The sequence below is a fragment of the Bos indicus genome, chromosome 2 (genome assembly GCF_029378745.1).
Source record: "Bos indicus isolate NIAB-ARS_2022 breed Sahiwal x Tharparkar chromosome 2, NIAB-ARS_B.indTharparkar_mat_pri_1.0, whole genome shotgun sequence".
NCBI classification, from domain to species: Eukaryota; Metazoa; Chordata; class Mammalia; order Artiodactyla; family Bovidae; genus Bos; species Bos indicus.
Window position 1 is genome coordinate 99,766,140 of NC_091761.1, and position 24,662 is coordinate 99,790,801.

Genomic DNA, 24,662 nt, shown 5'->3' on the forward strand with positions numbered 1-24,662 from the left:
CATGTGTTCCCCATCCTGAACCCTCCTCCCTCCTCCCTCTCCATACCATCCCTCTGGGTCGTCCCATTAAATCGAATATACTTCAATTAAAAATACTGTCAGTACTTTTATACATCTGAGACTACACATGAATCAAAGCATTGCAGTATTTATTTTTATTTACATGTGATGTATATTTTTCTCCATAGAGAACAAATCGGTTAGGACAATACAGCCCAGTGTTTTACTTTAGGCGCTGCAGTTTAATTTGACTTGTCTCCATTAATTATTGACCTTGCACAACTTATCTAGTTTTAATTTCTCTCCTGAAATACAGCACAAAATTTCTGCTAAATGCTCAAAAGCTGAAGATCTTCAAAAGATGATCAATGTCTTCAACATATTATTTTTAGTTGTTATAAAAAAGTTATAAATACTTTGTGTAGTTTAGGAATGCAAGCAAATAATACGCAAGGAAATATATATCTGGTATTAGAGTTGATAAATTAAAACTGGTGCTGCACAGTACATAAAGTTGTAGACTTCTGTCAGATTGCCTGTTATGGTCTGAATGATAGCTCCTTTAGCCTGTATGTTGAAATCTTAACTCTCAGTATATTAGAATGTGACTGTATTTGAAGTCTGGTCTTTAATAAAAAAAATAATAATAAAAAGTTAATCAAATTAAAATGAGGTAATTAGGGAGGCCATAATAAAATTACTGATAGCTCCCTGGTGACTCAAATTGCAAAGAATTTGCCTGCAATGTGAGAGACTCAGGTTTGATCCCTGGGTTGGGAAGATTCCCTGGAGAATGGAGGAATTTCTCTATTTCTAAAGGAATAACATGTATTACCAAAGTTTAGATGAGAGAATTACTTGATACCATTTCAATCTACAATTGAGTTACAATATAGTTTCACATTTGAGGTCTTTTATAAATATGAATTTTCCACTCTCAAAATGTAAAGGAGGAATATGTGCCCTTGTGAAATCACTATGATAACAGCTGCCCTTCCTACAAAGCATCTGAGAAATGGCCTTTGAGGATTCAGAAGTTAGAGGTGACTGCTTTCGTGACTGGTCTGTTATTATTTTTAAATGAAAGGGTGAGCGGTTGCAGAAATAGTATAGCCAAAGTACCAGGCTTGAATTTGACAAGCCTGCCAAGATACACTTTAATATCCATGTAAATATTTGCCTGTAAAAACGGAAAACAAAAGGATTAATTAATTTATAAAGAATAAATACTTTCTTGAGTTATCTTTGCTGGTGACAACAAGGTCTTATGTTAGTTACAATGTTCTTAATGTTCACTTCAAACAAACACAGCAGACTATGTACCTATAGCCATCTGTAGGTACAGTTAGGACTACAGACATGATATGAATTGAGATCAGGGTCTTGAAAATAGGCACTAAAATGCTTTTCATATTTAGCATCCTTATCCAAGTCAAAACTTTCTAAGTGGATGTTAACTATTTCTAATAACTATATTAACTCGTATTTATTTAGGGTTTTCTGTGTGTGAAATTTTTATAGGTCTTATATCATGTCCTAGTCACATCAACTCATTAAGTGCTATTATCTCCATTTTATAGATGAAGAAACTAAAGTTAACTAATATACCCAAAGTAGCATAGACAAAAAAAGTGAATGAAGAAATAAAAAACCAAAGATTTGTCTTATTTCAGAGCTCTAAAATTCCAATCATTTCAGATATAGCTTTGGAAAATTGGTGTCAATTACTCCTTGAAAAGTGACAACCATTGCAATATGAGCTAAATTTTGACTTAGAAATACCATACTGTAAGTTTTCTTTATGAAAAAAGTAAGCCAGAACACATTTCAAAAGAAACTACAGGATCCTGGTATTTCTAGATTTAAAGTATATTAAGATGTACAAAAATAAACTTAAAATTTTTAAAGAGTATCTTCAAAGGTGCCAAGAAACTAGAGGTCTTTTCAAATGGATATGCACAAATGAGACTCTATTCATGAATATACAATATAAATATAACAAAAGAGTGCTAATGTAAAAGGGCTGAATGCCATTACCAGATGGAAAAAGCAAGTTATTTGGAGAGTTACTTCTTAGCTATATTGCCCACATCATAATACGTGATTAAATATGTGTTCTTAATCAACTTTTCGAGAAAAAAACATTAAATCCATTATTTTTACTTAATTTCGAAACTAAACAAATTTATACCTAAAGATTTGACACATAGAAGGCATTTAATAAATATGCACTTGACTTTCTTTTCTCAAAAAAGTTCTTAAGTCTCTGATTTTAGCTTCAACCATCCATGCATCGATGCATCCACGCATCTGTCCATTCATCTGTCCAGTCATCCATCCAAGTACTCATTAAACAGCTGTCTGAAAGTGAAAGTGAAGTCGCTCAGTCGTGTCCGACTCTTTGCGACCCTATAGACTGTAGCCTACCAGGCTCCTTTGTCCATGGGATTTTCCAGGCAATAGTACTGGAGTGGATTGCCATTTCCTTCTCCAGGGGATCTTCCCAACCCAGGTCTCAAACCTGGGTCTTCCACATTGTAGACAGACGCTTTACCGTCTGACCCACCAGGGAAGTCCAAACAGCTGTCTATTATATATCTAATATTTAAGAAGTATTGTTCTAGGTGCTGGAGACACAGTGGTACTCAGAACAGACATGGTCCCAGCTCTCATGGTGGTTACTTTCTCCATCACTTCCAATATTAGTTTAATGACGAGACTGGCATTTAGGGGGAAAAAAAAGTTTAACCAAGAAAGATAAATAATGACTTGAAAGCTTACTCTTACATATGTGTTTCTTTATGCATAAATTGTTATTTTAGAACCTCATTCATTGAACATCTCTTTATTTTATGTAACGTTATTTCATATTCTGTCACAAATTTCTCCCTTCCATTTCTGAGAATTTACATTCTTCTTTTGACACAATTTCCTATCAAGAGATACATGTTTTTATATGTCTGTGTATGTGTGTTTTCAGCAGCCTCAAATAAACAACTTCACTCTTAAATATTCCCCGCCTTTTTTTTTCCCCTTTACTGAAATTTTACAGTGAAGAAATAACTAGTGTCCTCTAAGATGGCACATATATTACTTACAAGGTACAAAGTATATTGATTTCAAAGTTTTTTTTTTATCTATTACATGTTTTGTCTATTTTGGCTTCATTCATTCAACAAAGTGTATTTATAGTTTATTAGAAGCTATGCTGTGTTTGGGGGTTAAGTACACAGGAACCTAGGATCTAGTTTCAGGTTTTCAAATACACTTTCTGAAAATCTCTTTGAAAAACACATTATTTTCAAATTTCTTGGAGAAATTTCATATTTTGAATGTGAAGCAAGAAGTTTATAAAATAACTTGAAACATCTAATTATACCAGAGAGGATATTAGCACAAATCACTATTGCCATGTCAAAAGGGTTCAAGAAGCAATTGGAAGAGACCATACTTGGCTACTCACTGGGAAGTCTGAATTTCAAAAATGATTAATAATAACAAATGATTGAGTTCAATGAATACATTTAAATTTGTGAAATCAAAATAATATTGAATACAAATGAATTAGTTACCTTTGGAAAGTAATATAGAACTAATTAGTTTTCTTAAAAAAATAGTACATAAAAGAAAATAATCAAGCATTCATTGTTTTTTCTATATGAGTTATAACACTGAGTAACTGAATACTAGAACAAAGGCATGAATTTATAAACTATTCCAACTAATAAAGAAGAAAAAAGTTTAAATGAGTATTAATATTGGTTTATTAATTATAACAAATACAGCATACTTATGTAAGATGTTAACAATGGAGGAACTGAAGGTGATCTACATGGGAAACTCGAGTCTTTCTTTACAACTTTCTTACAAACCTAAAACTCCTAAAACTAAAATTTATTTTAAAAATTAGAGAAGTGTCAATCTGAATTTTTTATAGTTAATGGTTCTAGGTATATAGTACCTAGACTGGTCATTGGTCTAGGTACTGGTCATTGCAAATGTTATCACAGTGATCGAGGAAATAGGAGGTGATTCTCCATGGTTCTTCCGCATGGCTTGTGTCAGCTTTTGCTCCAGATTAACTTTACAAGGATGCTTGTAGCAAACAAGATTGGAATAGTTTTCCCCTCCAGGGCAGAGGGAAAATTTGCTAGCGGTCCTCTTTTGAACAGTGAAATTTCCTAAGCTCAGAGTTCCATTGTGACACAAATCCATTTTGTGTTCACTTCCCTCCCCAAGGAGAGAGGGGAAACAATGTCAACATGAAGTGATGCTGATTGCTCTGCCATGGAGTCTCAACTCCTCCACCAATACAAGTGCCAGGCTAACCTGTTAGTTTGCAAGCAGGCAAAAACCTCAAAACTTTGACAGTTCTCACAACCAGTTATCATGCATCTCTGGCTGAACACACCACCACCTATGGTTTCATCACAGGAATTAAATATGAATATGATGAAGTCTCAGAATCCAGCTGCCAATCTGGGGGACTCAGAGAGGGTAGAAGAACATGCTGAACTCTTCCATAAAAAACAAGCAACCAACCAAACAACAAACAAAAACGGTGATTCTGGAAACCTCAACAAAAAAAAGTCTTCCATTATTATAAATCTTGAAAAAAAACCCAACAACTTTATAAAATCCAACAATACTGTCTTGGGATGCATACATCACAAGAAAGTAACTTTATATAAGTAAGGCTGGTGGTTACTTTTGTAGAGAAATGGGTTTGAGACTAGGATGAGGTACATGGTTGTTTCTGGGGATGGTTAGCAAAATACTGTTTCTTGATGTAGACTAATATTTATGAGAGTGTATGCCTTTATAAACTCCTTAGTTTTTGCTTTGTGGCATTTTCAGTATTTGTGTTGCATTTGTAGCATAAAGGTTATAAAAATAAGTGATTAGTTGGGAAACACAAGGGAGCACATAAAGGTGTCTCTATATCTCCATATTTTATCTACTTGATACCTGAAATTTAGGAATCAATTTCAAATTGCATGATATCTCTTGTTATCAAATCCTCTATCTTCAGACTCAAGAACTGAATATGTTAGTAAGGCATGTTTATACAATCAAGGAAGAAAAATAGTATGTCTTATGGCAAAGTGCCTTGAGAGAATCTGGTGTGTTCACAAGTCTCAAAGTCCCAAACTGAAAATGAGGCCAGGAAGACAGGAGATCCAATTGGAAAAGAAAGTAATGTAGAAATTTAAATTTTTTATCTTTCAAGCAATGGGGATTTAATGGCACTGTATACAAGGAAATTAAGTTCTGTTTTTTTTGTAGAATTATCTGCCTGGCTGCAATGTAAAAATAGGGCAGGATGATGAAAGACTGGTGGAGAAAGAAAAGTAAGAAAATTCTTGCCAAGCAAAAGATGATGGTGGCAGTGAATGGAAAGTAAACTGGGATGAGATTCCAACTATTTTTCTGAGGTGGAATAACAAGTATTTTAGTGACCTACTGGATATGGAAATTAAAGAAAAAAAAAAACAGGAAATCATTGGCAGTTTGTTTAGCTTGGGAGATTTGATAGATGATGCTATTGTTAACTGGGGTAAAGAACAAGTTTGTTAAGTGACTTTCCCCAAATATTATATGAACATTTGCTTTTCTGAAGCTAAATTAACATATTCCTAATTGAGATTATTTCAAATGATACTATCATCTGCATATCTGTTAATTCTGATATATGTTTCTGTGTTTTTATTTTTTAACTTAAAAATTAATTGTTAGCAGCTGTGACTTAATATATATTTACAGTATAAGTTTAAACAGACCAGAACATAGATATCAAGCAGTGGTTCTCAGTCAGATGTGTTTCACTCTCCTTGGGACACTTGGCAATGTCTGAGCCTCCTAGGAGACTCAGTGGTAAAGAATCTGCCTGCCAATGCAGGAGATGTAAGTTTGATCCCTGCACTGGAAAAATCTCCTGGAGAAGGAAATGGGAACCTATTCCAGTATTCTTGCCTGGAAAATCCCATGGACAGAGAAGGCTGGTTGGCTACAGTTCATGGGGTCACAGAAGAGTTGGACACGACTGAGCAACTAAACAACAGGAACAGGAATGGAGACATCTATAGTTGTCTCACCTGGAGTAGGCTGGCATCTCGTGGCTAAAGATCTGGGATGCCAATAAACACCTTACATGCACATGACGGCCCTTGCCCTCCCCCAACAGAGAATCTTCAGACCCAAACTCTCAATAATGCCAAGACTGAAAAACCCTGCTATAGATTTATTGAGAGGCAATCGTTCAATTTTATTGCTTGTCAATTTTCTAGAAGTAGTGAAAATTAATAGTATCCACTAATGTAATGTTAACAATCCATAAACATATATACACTATAAAAAGGATTTACATGGATATTACTATAATGTCTATTTTCTTAACCTAAAGTTATCATTATACATATCCATAAAAATAAGCAGGTAGAAAAAAATAGATATAAAATAGCAATATAGACTGACAGAGAAGGCTGCATGGATAATGGATGGACAGATAAATAAATGTCTATTCATATGGGTAAATTATACAAAAACAAGCATTTTTATTTCTTCTTCTTTTCCTACTTCATAACCTAATTTTGCAGTAGCAGAACTTTCTGTATTGATTTTCTTTTTTTCATTCACTGTTTAAAAAGCTTGCCTAATGCAACTGAAAGACATTAAGGCTAAGATATTTAGAAACAAATTTATAAATAAAGTCAGCTATTTTCTTAATAGATAAATTTTCCCTTTCTCTCTGAGAAGGTGTTTTTTGCTAAAAAATTATAGTTTTTAGCTTGGTCTCCAAGCTATACTTAGTAACCTCAGTTGCTCAGTAACTCAATAACTATGCTTGGCAACTAGGGACATGATGTGCTTATCAACGCCAGAGAGGTTGATATCTTTCTCATCTCCTAGAGAATGAAAAAGAGTACTCACTCCTCATTTGTATCACTTTCTTCATTGTCTATACCTACATTATCACAGCACTAATGCTTCATATGCACATTACAACTTATAAAGTCCTTCAACATAAATATCACATTGAACCTTCAACTGGCAACTTCTGAAACAATTCACAATTGGCAACTTCTGAAACAATGTTTCAAAAGATATTATTATAATTATATTAAACTCCAAAATGTGCTAAGTATTTAAGTTCATGAACTACAAGAATGGTAGAAAGGAACAATTACATCATAGGTGACATTTAACATTCTTAAAAAATGACAACACTGGAAAATATTTCACCTCCTTACCCTAAAACTTGTTCTTTTAATCCTACACTAATTTCCTAAGCAGGCCTCAATCCTAAACATCTGATGAAATCTCTACCTGCTGACATACGGATATAAAACTCATAAAATATTCATGCTAAGTTCTGTTTTCCTGACACAGTTATCTCAAATCCCTTGTAGAAAGTGGCAGTGTATGAAAAGATAGATAAAACAAATTAGGTCATGGGGATTAAGTTTCTGTAGAAGGACATTTTCTTATTGCTCAAAACGACTTCTGCTGCTGTATTTCACAACAATACTGTGACTACCATTACCACCACTCTTAACAATTGATTACTTTTATGAGCATCTTTGGCATTGTGCTTGAAGATTTAATTATTATTATCCCCATCTTACCTTTTTAAAAGGCAAGTCTAGTTTGATTTGTTCAATTATACCAAAATTCCTCCACATAGTCTGTCAGCAATAACGAACCAACACAAGGCCAGTGCTGATTACCTAATTTTCATAAATAATTGTTCCTGCATTACCACAAAATAATTTATTGACACTGACATGCCATAAAAAGTGAGAAAACAAGGGACAGTGTATGAAACCATTTTTTTGCATCAAAGGCCCTACTGCAAATATTGTTATATATTCTGACATTAGGCCAATATTCTCAATATTTTACCAAAAATCTGCTAAAGATGTTATTATTTCTATAAAATTATATCAGTTCTAAAAAGTAAATATTAAAGTAAATATCGTATTTGAAAAAATAATATTTTATATTTATAACAATTTTAATGATACATACATAAATGATCAATATAATCTGCATTGCTACTAATGTTTTAAATTACCATAATGATATGAACATGTTATGTTCAAAAAATATCTGTCTGAAATAATCACATTTGAATAAGTGCTCTGGTGTTAAAGGCATTTCCCAAAGTAACAGCTCAAGTTTTCTATTAGCTAAAATCAACCAAATTGCTATATATACATGTTTTTATAAGTGATAAAGTAAATCAAAGCAGAGAACCAAAGAAGATACTCATTTCAGAGAAAATTAAAAAATAATAAAACAGAATTGGAAGTTCCAAATAATTGAGGTAACACTGAAACTTGAAAGAAAAATCCTTCTCACAGAGTATAATTTTAAAAGCCATTGGTTTTCATAAATATTTCTACAAACTTAAAAGTTATATAAATGCATTTACTTTTACTCATGTATATAAAGCATAAAGTCATGTTTAAGGAAAAAAGGGAAAATAAATTACTCATCACATTTCATAAATTATTTCAATAAAAACCTTTCAATATTTATTTTTAAACATTAAATTAAAAAGATAAAACATCACACAATGACACAAGGAATGTATTTTTTATAATATTAGAAAATACATTTTACATAAGGTGTTAAATATCAATGTGTATTTATTTTTAAATCTATTCACTTTTAAGTTTTATATTAAAATTTTGAAAATGCTACTTATAAAACCAATACCCTCTATTTCTTTCTAAGGGCATTATAGGCTTCAGAACACATTTTACTCGGCTTCATCTGAATTTTATCACATCATTATAGAAAAAGAGAAAATGAGTGCTCATGGAGATAAAGTGAATTTTAGGGTCATTAGTGTTTAACTTTTATAAAATTTTATTTGGCTCTCAAACCAGGTCATGAGCTTTAGGTAGCATGTTATTTACTTTTGTTTTTATTTTTTAACAGCAATCTCCTGTACAGTACCTAGCCGTATACTTTATATATAATATGGTAATTATTCAATATTTATTTCACTGAGTTAAATGGGCTTAAGTTTCAATTATAACCCTCAAATTCTGACACAGGGTTTCAAAAATGCCTGAATGGCTCCTTTGAATACATTCTAAACTTATAGAAAGACCATTGTTCAAAATCTTAACTTTGTTGAATTTGTTCAAAATAAACAACTCATTTATTCATTCCTTATTCCTTCATTCAGTAAGTATATAGTGAATACTTGCCAAAGGCCAGGTCTAGGCTTTGTTTGGGATTATCTAGATGAGCCAGACCAAAAATATTTTCTTTAAAATTTGGCATGCATCAGGGAATTGCAATAAGTACATAAGTAGCTGCTCTTAAGGTAGAAAGTGTTACATGTGTGTGATAGAAAGTGACAACGAATTCTGAGAATTTTGAGGTGACATATATAAACAAACTATGATATAATTCAGAGTAAAAAGCATTATTCCCATCTTCTGGTCTTCTAATTCTCATTTATAACCCTGAATGTTCATTGGAAGAACTGGTGCTAAAAATGAAGCTCCAACACTGTGGCCACTTAATGCAAATAACTGACACATTGGAAAAGACCCTGCTGCTGGGAAAGAATGAGGGCAGGATGAGAAGGGGCAATGGAGGATGAGATGGTTGGATAGCATCACCGACTCAGTAGACATGAGTTTGAGCAAACTCCTTGACAGTAAAGGACATGGAAGCCTGGCATGCTTCCGTCCATGGGGTCAAAAAGAGTCAGACATGACTTAGTAATTGAACAAAAATAACAACAATAACAAAACACAACCAAACAAACAAACAACAACCACAACAAAAAGCACATGACAGATAAAATGGAAAAGTACCAAAGAAATAGCAAAAATCTTAAAAATGTATGAGCACAGCCCCACAAACCATGGGATGATGGCCTAATTAGTTTTACTACTAAACCAACAGAGAAAAACCTTATACAGGATCAAAAGTAGATTTCATTGATAAAGAGAAATAAAGGGAATATATTCTGAAGAAAACAATCAGACAATGCAACGAAGCAAAGAGTCAAAAGGAATCCAAACTAGCATTATCTAAAATTCACTTATATTTTTTTCACATGGAATTAGAATATTTTTATCTTGGTAATTTACTCATTAGTTAAAATTTTGAAGATAGCATTTAGCATTTTATATCTTTGATTCAATGATATGCTGTTGCTGCTGCTGCTGCTGCTGCTAAGTCATGTCAGTCGTGTCCAACTCTGTGCGACCCCATAGACAGCAGCCCACCAGGCTCCCCCATCCCTGGGATTTTCCAGGCAAGAACACTGGAGTGGGTTGCCATTTCCTTCTCCAATGCATGAAAGTGAAAAGTGAAAGTGAAGTCGCTCAGTCATGTCCGACTCTGTGTGATCTCATGGGCTGCAGCCTACTAGGCTCCTCCATCCATGGGATTCTCTAGGCAAGAATACTGGAGTGGGGTGCCTTTGCCTTCTCCCAATGATATGCTAAGGTTACTTAATTACTTAGACTATTAATACATTTTTTCCTTAAAAAACATTTTTTTTTTTCTGTAATGACCCTAACTACATAAAAAAACTAGACTCTGATAACCCATTAAACAAATTGTACTGTAACTGCATTTAGGCTAATTAACTATGACATTAAACTACTGTATTTACACATTTTAAAATTCTTACAATCTATAAGGAATATGCATATATACTTACATACTAAAATAATGTAATATAAAAGTCACATTTTAATTTTTTTTCTTTTTACTTCTAGTAATTATTAATGTTTGCCTTATTGGGATTTTGCCTTATTGGGATTTTGCCTTATTGCCTATTTATTTATTTTTATTTACACATTTATTAAAATACACATTTATTTACACATTTATTACACATTTATTACACATTTATTAAAATGTGTAAAAAACTACTGTATTTACACATTTTAAAATTATTACAATCTATAAGGAATATGCATATATACTTACATACTAAAATAATGTAATATAAAAGTCACATTTTAATTTTTTTTTCTTTTTACTTCTAGTAAACATTAATGTTTGCCTTATTGGGATTTTGCCTTATTGCCTATTTATTTATTTTTTAATTATTTTATTGAAGGATGATTGCCTCATAGAATTTTGTTATTTCTGTCAAATCTCAAAATGAATCAGCCATAGGTATACATATATCCCCTCCTTTTTGAACTTCCCTCCCATCTCCGTCCCCACTCCACCCCTCTAGGTTAATACAGAGCCCCTGTTTGAGTTTCCTTAGCCATAGAGCAAATTCCTGTTGGCTATCAACTTTACATATGCTAATATAATTTTCATGTTACTCTCTCCATACATCTCACCCTCTCTTTCCCTCTCCCCATGTCCACAAGTCTATTCTCTATGTCTATTTCTCCATTGCTGCCCTGTACATAAATTCTTCAGGACCTTTTTTTTCTAGATTCCGTATACACGCGTTAGAATACGATATTTATCTTTCTCTTCTGAGTTACTTCACTCTGTATAATGGGTTCTAGGTTCACCCACCTCATTAGAACTGACTCAAAGGTGTTCCTTTATATGGCTGAGTAATATTCCGTTGTATATATGTACAACTTCTTTTCCCATTCATCTGTTGATGGACATCTAGGCTGCTTCCATGTTCTACCTATCGTAAACAGTGCTACAATAAACAATGGGATACATGTGTCTTTTTCAATTTTGGTTTCCTCAGGGTGTATGCCCAGGAGTGGGACTGCTGGGTCATATGGTGGTTTTATTCCTAGTTTTTTAAGGAATCTCCATACTGTGTTCCATAGTGGCTCTATCAATTTATATTCCCACCAACAGTGCAAGAGTGTTCCCTTTTCTTCACACCCTCTCCAGCATTGATTGATTGTAGACTTTTTGATGATGGCCATTCTGACTGGTGTGAGGTGATACCTCATTGTAGTTTTGATTTGCGATTTTCTAATCGCAAAGCATCTTTTCATGTGTTTATTAGCCATCTGTATGTATTCTTCGGAGAAATGTCTGTTTAGGTCTTTTTCCCACTTTTTTATTGGGTTGTTTGCTTTTCTGTTATTGAGTTGTATGAGCTGCATGTGCATTTTGGAAATTAATCCTCTGTCCATTGTTTTATTTGCTATTATCTTCTCTCATTCTGAGGGTTGTCTTTTCACCTTGCTCCTATGTTGGGTGCACAGGTATTTACAATTGTTATGTCTTCCTCTTGGATTGATCCCTTGATCAGTATGTAGTGTCCTTCCTGATCTCTTGTAATCATCTTTATTTTAAGGTCTATTTTGTCTGATATGAAGATTGCTACTACAGCTTTCTGTTGCTTCTCATCTGCGTGGAATATATTTTTCCATCCTCTCACTTTCAGTCTATTTGCATCTTTAGGTCTTAAGTGAGTTTCCTGTAGACAGCATATATATGGGTCTTGTTTTTGTGTCCATTTAACCAGTCTGTGTCTTTTGCTTAGAGCATTTAATCTATTTACATTTAAAGTAATTATTGATATATATGTTCCTAGTGCCATTTTCTTAATTGTTTGGGGTTGATTTTGTTGATTGTTTTCTTCTCTTGTATTTCTTGACTACATAAGTCCCTTTAACATTTGTTGTAAAGCTGGTTTGGTGGTACTGAATTCTCTTAACTTTTGCTTGCCTGAAAAGCTTTTTATTTCTCCATCAATTTTGAATGAGATCCTTGCCAGGTACAGTAATCTTGGTTGTAGATTTTTCCTTTCAGTACTTTACATATATCCTGCCATTCCCTTCTGGCCTACAGGGTTTCTGCTGAAAGATCATCTCTTAAACATATGGGGTTTCCTTTGTATGTTACTTGCTGCTTTTCCCTTACTGCTTTTAATCTTTCTTTGTGTTTAGTTTTTGTTAGTTTGATTAGTATGTGTCTTGGTTTCTCCTTGGGTTTATCCTGTATGGGACTCTTTGTGCCTCTTGGATTTGATTGACTATTTCCTTTTCCATGTTGGGGAAATTGTCAACTACAATCTCTTCAAAAATTTTCTCATACCCTTTCTTTTACTCTTCTTCTGGGACGCCTTAAATTCAAATGTTGGTGTGTTTGATATTGTCCCTGAGGTCAATATCTGACACTATCCTCATTTCTTTTCACTCTTTTTACTTTATTATGCTCTTCAGAAATTATTTCCACCATTTTAACTTCCAGCTCACTGATTCGCTCTTCTACTTCAGATATTCTGCTATTGATTCCTTCCAGAGTGATTTTACTCTCAGTAAATGTGGTGTTCGTCTCTGTATGCTTATTCTTTAATTCTTCTATTGTTAATTGATTCTTGCATTTTTTCCATTTTGTTTTCAAGATTTTTGATCATCTTTACTATCATTACTCTGAATTCTTTTTCAGGTAGTTTGCCTATTTCCTCTTCATTTATTTGGACTTCTGTGTTTCTAATTTGTTCCTTCGTTTGTGTAGTATTTCTCTGCCTTTTCATTTTTTTTTTTAACTTCCTGTGTTTGAGGTCTCTTTTCCCCAGGTTTCAAGGTTGAATTCTTTCTTCCTTTTGGTTTTTGCCCTCCTAAGTTTGACCCAGTGGTTTGTGTAAGCTTTCTACAGGGTGAGTTTTTTTGTTTGTTTGTTTTCCTCTGATGGCAAGGCTGAGTGAGGTGGTAATCCTGTCTGCTGATGATTGGTTTGTACTTTTGTTTGTTGTTTAGATGAGCCTGCACCGTGTGCTACTGGTGGTTGGGTGATGCAGGATCTTGTATTCAAGTGGTTTCCTTTGTGTGAGTTCTCACTATTTGATACTCCTTAGGGCTTCCCTGGTGGCTCAGAGGTTAAAGTGTCTGCCTGCCATGTGGGAGACCTAGGTTCGATCCCTGGGTTGGGAAGATCCCCTGGAGAAGGAAATGGCAACCCACTCCAGTATTCTTGCCTGGAGAATCTCATGGATGGAGGAGCCTGGTGGGCTACAGTCCGTGGGGTCGCAAAGAGTCGGACACGACCTGAGTGACTTCACTTTCTTTCACTTTCAGGGTTAGTGGTCTGGTACTCTAGGGTCTTGAGTCAGTGCTCCCACTCCAAAGGCTCAGGGCTTGATCTCTGGTCAGGAACAAAGATTCCACTAGTGGTTTGATATGGCATTAAGTGAGATTAAAACAAATACCAAAAAGGAGAAATCAAAGATGAATCCCAGACAAATGGCAGTTACAAAATCAGGCAGATAATACTTAAAGCAATGGAATATACACATATACATATACACCCATAAGCAAAGTCAAAATAGTCTAACAAAAAATACAGTAGATTGACCTGGCAAACAAAGGAAATAAAAAATTATATTTACCAGTTAAGAACAAAACTAACTAAAATACAAACCAGAAAACAAAATTAAAGGAAAGTTCCAAGTGGAGAAAAAATCGGTGAAAACAAAACTAAGAAATATTTTGAAAGGAAAGGAAGGAAAGAAAAGAAAGCAAGAATAGATATGAAAAATTAAATAGAGGTAGATGAAGATTTATATAAAGATTAACTGCAAGGGGGAAAGAACCATAGGAAAGGCAAACAAAGGAGTAAATGTAGAAAAAGTATAATAGGTTTAAAAAATTAATAATTAAAAATATAACAAGAGAGGAAAAAAAAAGGAAGAAAAAAGGAAAAAAAGAAAAAAAAAAGGAAAACTCCACAGAACTGCAAAAGTCCAGTGCAGAGGCAGAGGTTTATAACAACAATAAAATATGTGACTGAATATACACATATACAAATACTGCTGCTAAGTCACCTCAGTCGGTTCCGACTCTGTGTGACCCCATAGACAGCAGCCCACCAGGCTCCCCCATCCCTGGGACTCTCCAGGCAAGAACACTGGAGTGGGTTGCCATGTCCTTTTCCAATGCATGAAAGTGAAAAATGAAAGTGAAGTCTCTCAGTCATGTCCGACTCTCAGTGACCCCATGGACTACAGCCCATCAGGCTCCCCCGTCCATGGGATTTTTCAGGCAAGAGTACTGGAGTGGGTTGCCATTGCCTTCTCCGTATACAAATATACCCATAAGCAAAATCAAAACAGTCTAACAAAAATAAAGCACAATAGATTGACCCAGTGAACAAAGGAAATAAAAAATTATATCTACTAGCTAAGAACAAAACTAACTAAAGCACAAACTGGAAAATAAAACTAAAGCAAGGTGCCATTTTGGGAATAAAGCAATGAATATAAAACTAACAAATACGTTGAGAGGAAAGGAAAGAATAGGTATGCAAACTGTGGTGTTGGAGAAGACTCTTGAGAGTCCCTTGGACTGCAAGGAGATCCCACCAGTCCATTCTGAAGGAGATCAGCCCTGTCTTTGGAAGGAATGATGCTAGAGCTGAAACTCCAGTATTTTGGCCACCTCATGAGAAGAGTTGACTCATTGGAAAAGACTCTGATGCTGGGAGGGACTGGGGGCAAGAGGAGAAGGGGACAACAGAGGATGAGATGGCTGGATGGCATCACAGACTCGATGGACGTGAGTCTGAGTGAACTCCCGGAGTTGGTGATGGACAGGGAGGCCTGGTGTGCTGCGATTCATGGGGTCGCAAAGAGTCGGACACGACTGAGTGACTGATCTGATCTGATCTGAAAGAAAATTTATATACACTAAAGATTAACTGCAAAGGGAAAAGAACAGTAGGAAAAGCAAACAAAGGAATATGTGTAGAGAAAATAATAGGTTTAAAAAAATTAAAATGAAAATTAGAAAAAGAGAAAAGAAAAAAAAGGAAAATTCCACAGAATTACACAAGTCCAACATAGAGGCAGAGGTTTATAACAACAATAAAAATGTGACTGAAAGAAAAAAAATCTCAAAAGATTAATTAGAATTCATAGTGCTAATAAGGTTGACAGCTACAACAGAGTGCACGAAAAAGGAAAAGATAAAATCCCAAAGAATCTAAATAACAAGTCAAAACATAAGAATAATAAATGTTTTTCTTGAGTCACTGCTGTCAGAGTCCTTTCCCTCTCTGGGAGTCACAGTCCACCTCACTTCTCTCAACACTGTGCTAATCTCTGGACCTGTTGTGGGGGCAGCTCAGATTCTAATCTGGTCCTACTCCTGTGTGTTCTTGCCTCCAATGTCCACAGCTATCAGAACTATGTGTTTTCTTTTGTGGGAGCTCTCAATGACCTTTTTATATTCCATAGACACAGAGTATGCCTAGTTGATCGTGTGGATTTAATGTGCAGCTTGTACAGCTGGTGGGAAGCTTTTGGGTCTTCTTCCTTAGCCACACTGCCCCTGAGTTTCAATTGTGGTTTGTTTCCACCTCTGCATGTGGGTCATCCACTGGGGTTTGCTCCTGTGGCTGCCTTGGAGGACTTGGGTTTGCCCCTGTGAAGGCCAGATGGGGAGATGGTGCAGCTGTTTGGGTCACAGAGGTTATGGCAGCACCAGGTACTCAAGGGAATTGGAGGCTAGGGCAGCAGGAAATATAGTGCTCTAGAAGGGTCTGGCAACCAGTATTGGCCAATAGACTACAGTACTCTTGCTTGCAGAACAGCACCCCCCGCCCCCACTCTGCTCCCTGACAGAGAAGCCTGGGAGGCCACAATCTACGAGGTCGCAAAGAGACGGACATGACCGAAGTGACCCTGTGTGCATAGACGCAACATTTTTTTTTGCTGGTGGCAGCTCTGCCCCAGTGAGAATGAGCATCAAGGTGGCACAGCTGCTTGGCTTGCAGGGACCCTGGCGGCACAAAGTGTGCAGGGACATGGACTGCCTCTGCCACAGAAGTTATGGCCGTATCAGAGTCTTTTTCCAAGTCTCTTGTAGTAGGTGATCAGAAGGCCTCCTTGGCCAGTCTTTCTCCTTAGCTCTACCCATTCAGGCCCTTAGAGGGCTCCCTTGCCTGGGGTCCTTCTCTGTTGTTTGGTGCATCAGGCACATAGGGGGCACCCCTGGCTGGGGTCCTACTCTGTAGATAGATGCATCAGTCACTTAAAGGAACACACTGGGTGGGGTCCTCCTCTGTGGTTCAGTGTATCAGGCATTTGATGGGGCAGCCTCGCTATTATTCAGCTGCCAATGCTGGTGTGTGGGGACAGAGAGGCTATGGTGATGGCTTCAACCCCTACGTGTGACTCAGCACTATCTCCTTGCTTCCATGGCTGCCTGGCTTTCCTCCACAGGCATTCCCATCACAGTCTCCTCCCTCACATCCCCTGGATCCGTCTCTCTGTGGTCAACAGCAGCCCTTGCCTGGGATTGCTCCATAATCCCCAAATTCCAGCTCCCAGTCACTGCACCTTCGAGGGAACCTGCATCCCTGATCTGGTTATGTATGGCTGCAGCAAGGACTATCTGATTCTCGTTCCATTTAGGCTGCCACAGACAAGCTGTTTCACTCCCAGCCTTAAATGTTTCTCCTCTGATTCAGACTATTGTCCCAATGTGGGGATCAGATCTCTGCTTCAGTTTCTCCACCCGATGAGGGCAGGTCCAGTCCTACTAACACGCCTGTTTTCCCCCCTAGTTCCTTCATCCTATCGAGTTTTGCGTGATTCTGTATACTCTTTTCTGCTGGTTAGGTCCTCCTGTCTGCTCTCAGTTGGTGTTCTGCCTACACTTCTGTGTCTGAAGGTGTATCCTAATGTATTCATGGAGAGAGATGTACTCCACGGCCACTAACTCCTCTGCCATCTTGTTCTCACTCACACTGGTTTTAAAAAAGTAATTTTCTTGTCCTTTTTCCTTCAAACTGAATATTCTTTCATTTTTTTCCCCATCTCACAAAGTTGTGATTTCAAACTCCTTTAGGCATCATTGGTTTTTCAGATGTACAGAACAAGCTTCAATGAAAACACCCTGAATTTTTTACCATGAATGGTTTGGGGGCATGGTTCATGAAAATAGCTTTTCTAGTGCTTGACAGTGGAGCAAATGGAGCATCATTTCAAGAATCACTTTGCTGGTTCTTCAAAATTTTACAAAAAGAAATATCAAGAGCATAAACTTTAATGCAGATTTTAGTCAGGGCCAAAAAGCCATGAGTACGATGAGGGCATTTTTCTTTATGAATTTAGAGTGGCATATGAAATACACAGAATAAAGACTGTCTCAGAATACTTCACCCCACCAGTTTCTTGTTTTAATTAAACTGTTCTTTAATCAAAATGTTGCAGATATATTTCTATCTATACTGTTGTCAACTATCCATGTGTGTTGACTATTTTCAAATTATAAACTGAAAATAACTACTGGATTGGACAAAGTAATGAAGTCACAGGGGATTTCTAGTTTTTCAGATCACAATATCAATGATAAATAAATAAAACCAGTAAATTCTTAAGTTATGCTTTTATTCTTTTTGTCTTCAAGATTTTTTTTTTTTTAATTTTGAAGGGGCAAGGGATTACACTTAACTATCATATAAGTAGTTGCCCAATGACTCAGTCACTATTTTCTTTTTATTTTCCACTTCTCATAGAAATGCCATTTCTACCCAGTGGGGGAAATTGAAAACCAAATTGAAACCAAATCAGGAAACCATAAATAACATGAAAAAGACAACCTGCTGACTGAGAGAAAATATTTGCAAATGATATGGACTAATACTTAATTTCAAAAACATCCAAACTCAATCAAAAAATGGGCAGAAGACCTACATAGACATATCTTCAAAGAAGACATATAGATGGCCAACAAATACATGAAAAGATGCTCAATATCACTAATTGCCTGAGAAATGCAAATCAAAACTATAATGAGGTATCACACACCCTCAAGAAGAAAATAGTAACCCACTCCAGTATTCTTGCCTGGGAAATACCATGGACAGAGGAGCCTGGCGAGCTACAGCCCAATAGATCACAAAAGAGTTAGACACAATATAGTGGCCAAATGATAACATGTAAAACAGATAAACATTAAGGGTTACTCTACAGCACAGTGAACTACCTATAATAATTTATAATGGGAATCATCTTAAAAAGTATGTGGCTGGGTCACTTTGCTATACACCTTTAACATAATACTGTAAAGCAACTACACTTCAATGACGATTTAAAAAAATAAAAAGGAAACAAGTAATTGAAGTCAAATTCAAATTTGTAATATACCTTTTCTGACAAACAAAAGTTTGACGGTTTTTCTTTTTTTTTTTCTTTTAAGTCACTGTAGAACAGATAAAACCAGTGGAGAAGCAATGTTGAAACAGATGCAGGACACAAACTTCCTTTTCTTTTTCCAACCCTGCCTGACAAAATCCTTGAATCAAGACAGAGGTGCAGAGAAGCTTCGCACTGTCTACCTATATTGCAGATAAGAAGTAAAATAAATATCAAGCATTTCAAAAGTTTGTTAAAGCATGACTCTTTATCAAGAGAGTGACAGAAACTAAGACAACTGCTAAGGATCCTGTTCAGTTCAGTTCAGTTCAGTCGCTCAGTCGTGACCGACTCTTTGCTATCCCATGAATCGCAGCATGCCAGGCCTCCCTGTCAATCACCAACTCCCGGAGTTCACTCAGACTCACATCCATCGAGTCTGTGATGCCATCCAGCCATCTCATCCTCTGTCGTCCCCTTCTCCTCCTGCCCCCAATCCCTCCCAGCATCAGAGTCTTTTCCAGTGAGTCAACTCTTTGCATCAGGTGGCCAAAGTACTGGAGATTCAGCTCTAGCATCATTCTTTCCAAAGAAATCCCAGGACTGATCTCCTTCAGAATGGACTGGTTGGATCTCCTTGCAGTCCAAGGGACTCTCAAGAGTCTTCTCCAACACCACAGTTCAAAAGCATCAATTCTTCGGTGCTCAGCCTTCTTCACAGTCCAACTCTCACATCCATACATGACCACAGGAAAAATCATAGCCTTGACTAGACGGACCTTTGTTGGCAAAGTAATGTCTCTGCTTTTGAATATGCTATCTAGGTTGGACATAACTTTCCTTCCAAGGAGTAAGCATCTTTTAATTTCATGGCTGCAGTCACCATCTGTAGTGATTTTGGAGCCCAGAAAAATAAAGTCTGACACTGTTTCCACTGTTTCCCCATCTATTTCCCATGAAGTGATGGGACGGGATGCCATGATCTTTGTTTTCTGAATGTTGAGCTTTAAGGCAACTTTTTCACTCTCCTCTTTCACTTTCATCAAGAGGCTTTTTAGTTCCTCTTCACTTTCTGCCATAAGGGTGGTGTCATCTGCATATCTGAGGTTATTGACACTTCTCCCAGCAATCTTGATTCCAGCTTGTGTTTCTCTTTTTTTTTAATTTAATTTTATTTTTAAACTTTACATAATTGTATTAGTTTTGCCAAATATCAAAATGAATCCACCACAGGTATACATGTGTTCCCCATCCTGAACCCTCCTCCCTCCTCCCTCCCCATACCATCCCTCTGGGTCGTCCCAGTGCACTAGCCCCAAGCATCCAGTATCGTGCCAGTCCAGCGTTTCTCATGATGTACTCTGCATATAAGTTAAATAAGCAGGGTGACAATATACAGCCTTGACATACTCATTTTCCTATTCGGAACCAGTCTGTTGTTCCATGTCCAGTTCTAACTGTTGCTTCCTGACCTGCATACAGATTTCTCAAGAGGCAGGTCAGGTGGTCTGGTATTCCCATCTCTTTCAGAATTTCCCACAGTTTATTGTGATCACACAGTCAAAGTCAAAGTGACTTACTGCTGCTAAGCCACTTCAGTCGTGTCCGACTCTGTGTGACCCCATAGATGACAGCCCACCAGGCTTCCCCGTCCCTGGGATTCTCCAGGCAAGAACACTGGAGTGGGTTGCCATTTCCTTCTCCAATGCATGAAAGTGAAAAGTGAAAGTGAAATTGCTCAGTCGTGTCCGACTCTCAGTGACCCCATGGACTGCAGCCCACCAGGCTCCTCCGTCCATGGGATTTTCCAGGCAAGAGTCCTGGAGTGGGGTGCCATTGCCTTATCCAAAATATTATATACTATTTTCTTCTAAATATGTATTAGGTCTTTCTCAATAACACTTATGCTTCCCTGTGTTCATTTAGTGAAGAGTTATGGAAGCCCTCTCTGTGTGGTTGATCACTGAGATCTGAATTGAACAGTCGGACAATTCTTACCTTGTCGCCCAGAGTGGCTGTAAGAAATGCTCTTATGGAGCAATGTTTAACTAGACTACTGTCTAGATGAGTTCCAAAAAACACTTGCACTTTCATTGTCAGTGGCTACGATCAGACCAATCTCTTTATAGTTGTAACAGCAATGTTCAAGACAGCTCATTGAAAAAAATTCCATGAAAATGAAGAATGGAGGAAGGAAAAGAAGCAGGAGAAGGGGATTAGGGTGGAATAATTAAAGAAAAAAACATGGTGAAATAGCCATAAGTCAGGAACTCTTGGTTGTGGTGCAAATCATGCCATTTAGATACTGGGTAAATTACCTAAACTTTCTACTTTAATCTCTAATTTGAAGGAAGTCCACTAGAGAGCCGCCAAGATTCCTTCCAGCATTAACTCTAAGAATATTTTCTCATAATATAAAATAACTTTGATGATTTAATGCTTATTCATCTAAATATTTTTATCATGAATAATAAAAATATTCAATCACTTTATTGAAATGTATACATTCATGGGACCTCCATAAGTAGTATAATCAATTATTTCAAATCCTCACATATTCTTTAAAATGCTCATAAAACTCAGATCAAGAAATATAATAACCCCCACTCTTAAATGGACTTCCCTGGTAGCTGCCAATGCAAGAGACATGTGGGTTCAATCCCTGGGTCAGGAAGATCCTCTTGGAGAAGGAAATGGCAACATATTCCAGTATTCTTGCCAGGGAAATCCCATGGACAGAGTGGGGCAGGCTGTAGTCCATAGGGTCATAAGAACTGGACATGATTTATCGACTAAACCACCACCACCACTCTAAAATAACTGACAGTAGGGCAAAATTGTGACACCATTTAAACCTCTTCCCATTGTTCCCATCAACCCTGAAAGCACTGATTCCAAATTGCCATATTTAGTTGTAGAGAATACAATACTAAGTAATCTGTGTAAAAAGGTTGAAACAGAGACCCAGCTACACTTTGAATACTCACTGCCCCATGGTCTGAATTTGTAGTTGCACTTTGCTTTTTATGCAGAAAAACCACATTTGAGAAAGTCATGCAATGGAAGAGTTGGTACCAATTCTATCACAAAGACAACTTATAAACTACCCACTGCACTCAGTTTGTCAAGTACATATTATTTGCTTCAAATTCCATTTTTTGAACGATAAACTAATTTGCAAGTAAACCAGACATTCTTCGATTATTTATCCGTATTAGGATGCCTTACTGAAATGTGCCTCATGTACCTCCATTTCACTTACTTCTTGTACACAATTTTTCAACATGTCATTAGTAATAGAACTCATAGGAAGAATTATCTTGTAAATGCCAATGCATTTATTATCCATGATCAAGTTATTCTCCAAAACAGTTTATGATTTATGCATTCTAAAATACTTTACTTCTACCAAAACATTCTCTCAAAAAGGAAGATGCATTAAGAAAAGAAGTGTCCTTCTAACTGCATAATTATTCTTTACTAATACTGTTGCATGTAAATTTTACTCTGAAAATCTTTTCTGTGTCTGCCTATGGATGTTTAATAATATTTTATTTAACATTCATCAAGCATAAGTAAATGTTCTTGATGATATAAGCTATTATACTTCACTTCATTTTTACTATTTTGCATTCACTTGTACAAAGCAGTCAGACAGGTTATGTTTCCATTTTTGTTGAAATTGAAGATAACACATGGGAGGTTTATATATTAACATAATATATCATTTGCATCAGCTATTCCATTGGAGTTTTACAACCAAAAGCTGAATTAATTAAAATAGATAAATCTCTAATAAAGTATAACTCTACACTAGAATTTCCTCACTTATTCCCTTGAGAATGAGCAAAGATACCTGAGGCCAAATTTACTTAATTGTTCAACCATAAAGGCATGTGTTTAATCACAGACTTCGTCAAAATAATTCCCAAGAGTTTTAATTAATTAGCTTCATTTCTCATTCATTCATAGACTTGAAAATATTTTACATCCATTATCTTAGGTAAAAAGCCATCATTTATTTATTTATTATGTATTTAGTTGTTTGTTTTTAAGCTGCAGGATGTCATAGAAACAGATTACCACAGGGATGAAAGGTGACTCCAGATCTACAGCAGTTATCCAGAGCTGAGTGATTCATTCACAGCTTCACTGTAGAAATTTTATCAGAAAGAATTAAGTTAAATCTGCTTCAATGATATCCATGATTATACCCTGCATTTGCTCTTTTCTGAATTATAAAATTATGCCTATTTGGTATCCATCTGGTAGATTATATCAAATATCATTTACATATTAAAACCAAATTGTAAAAAAAAAAAAAAAGGAATCCAAAATAAAAACAGTTTGTAGCCAACAATTAACTCTCTCAAAATCAACTGTTATGTATCTGTGACTTGTATATCTCAAAAAAGAAAACAGACTGGCATAGGAAACACACACACACACACACCAATTTATTCCTGTGTGATTTTGGGCAAGTTACTCAATCTCATTGTGAGACAAAGATTTTTAAACATCCTATACACTCTAGGGTGACTAAAGTTTAAATTAATGCCATTAGAAACTTTAATGATGTCTTTATGTAAAGTTAATCTAGGGTAACATTATGATTCTGAGGGTATAATGGGAAAAAAGAGAAATTCAGGAAAGAGTATAGTGGTCTCTTTGAAAACCAGGTATTTACCAAGGACTGATTCCAGGACTCCCAGCACTTAACAAAATCCACAGATGTGACTCATGTTCTTATAAAAATGACACAGTAGAGTGGGAGGATGTGGAAGGTTCTCAAATGTATGTTCTTCTACAGCATTCAGCTGAGGTAGAAATGACGGAAGCACACACCCTCCCCACAGGTTAGTGGTAACTGCTACTAGCCACCCTGCCAACAGGGAAACAACGTTTCTGAGATGGATAGAGAAATTGAGCCTTTATAACATTATCTGTGTCCCCAGGATGAGCAAATAGGCCTTTTTTCCCCTTAAGTTTCCAGTCATGAGAACAAAGTAAGTCTCTATTTTTCTCCTGTAAAAGAAAATGATAAAATAACAGAAAGATGAATGTGAAGAAATCCTGTACATACAGGTATTAGGCAAGCCAGTTGCTAAAACAAATTTATTGTTTGTTTATTTGGTAACTTATTCTTTGGACCCTATTCTTTGGCCTAACTTCTCAGAATGTCTTCTTTACCTCTTGGAACTTTATCTCCTATGCTTCACTTTATTAAGGTATTGCCTTTAAAAAAGTAACTTAGAAAGAGCATCCTGTTAGAGGTTGACAGGAGCAAAGACAAAAGTGTATTCATATTTAAGTAATTCAAGCTATTCCAAACAGTTTATCTATCCTTCATGTTCACAATATGTGCTGTGCTATGCTTAGTCGCTCAGTTATGTCCAACTCTTTGCGACCCCATGGACTATAGCTCAACAGTCCATGGGGATTCTCCAGGCAAGACTACTGGAGTGGGTTGCCATGCCCTCCTCCCGGGGATCTTCCCAAACCAGGGATGTAAAACCCAGGTCTCTGCATTGCAGGCAGATTCCTTACCTACTGAGCCACCAGGGAAGCCCGAGAATACTGGAGTGGGTAGCGTTTATCTTCTCCA

At 36.3% G+C, this 24,662-nt stretch overlaps 1 protein-coding gene across 6 annotated transcripts in view; it reads right to left on the bottom strand.

Annotated features, from left to right (window-relative positions):
* The window catches only part of ERBB4 (erb-b2 receptor tyrosine kinase 4), a 1,281,057-nt gene that overhangs the window by 585,447 nt on the left and 670,948 nt on the right, over positions 1 to 24,662 (bottom strand). The window lies entirely within an intron of this gene.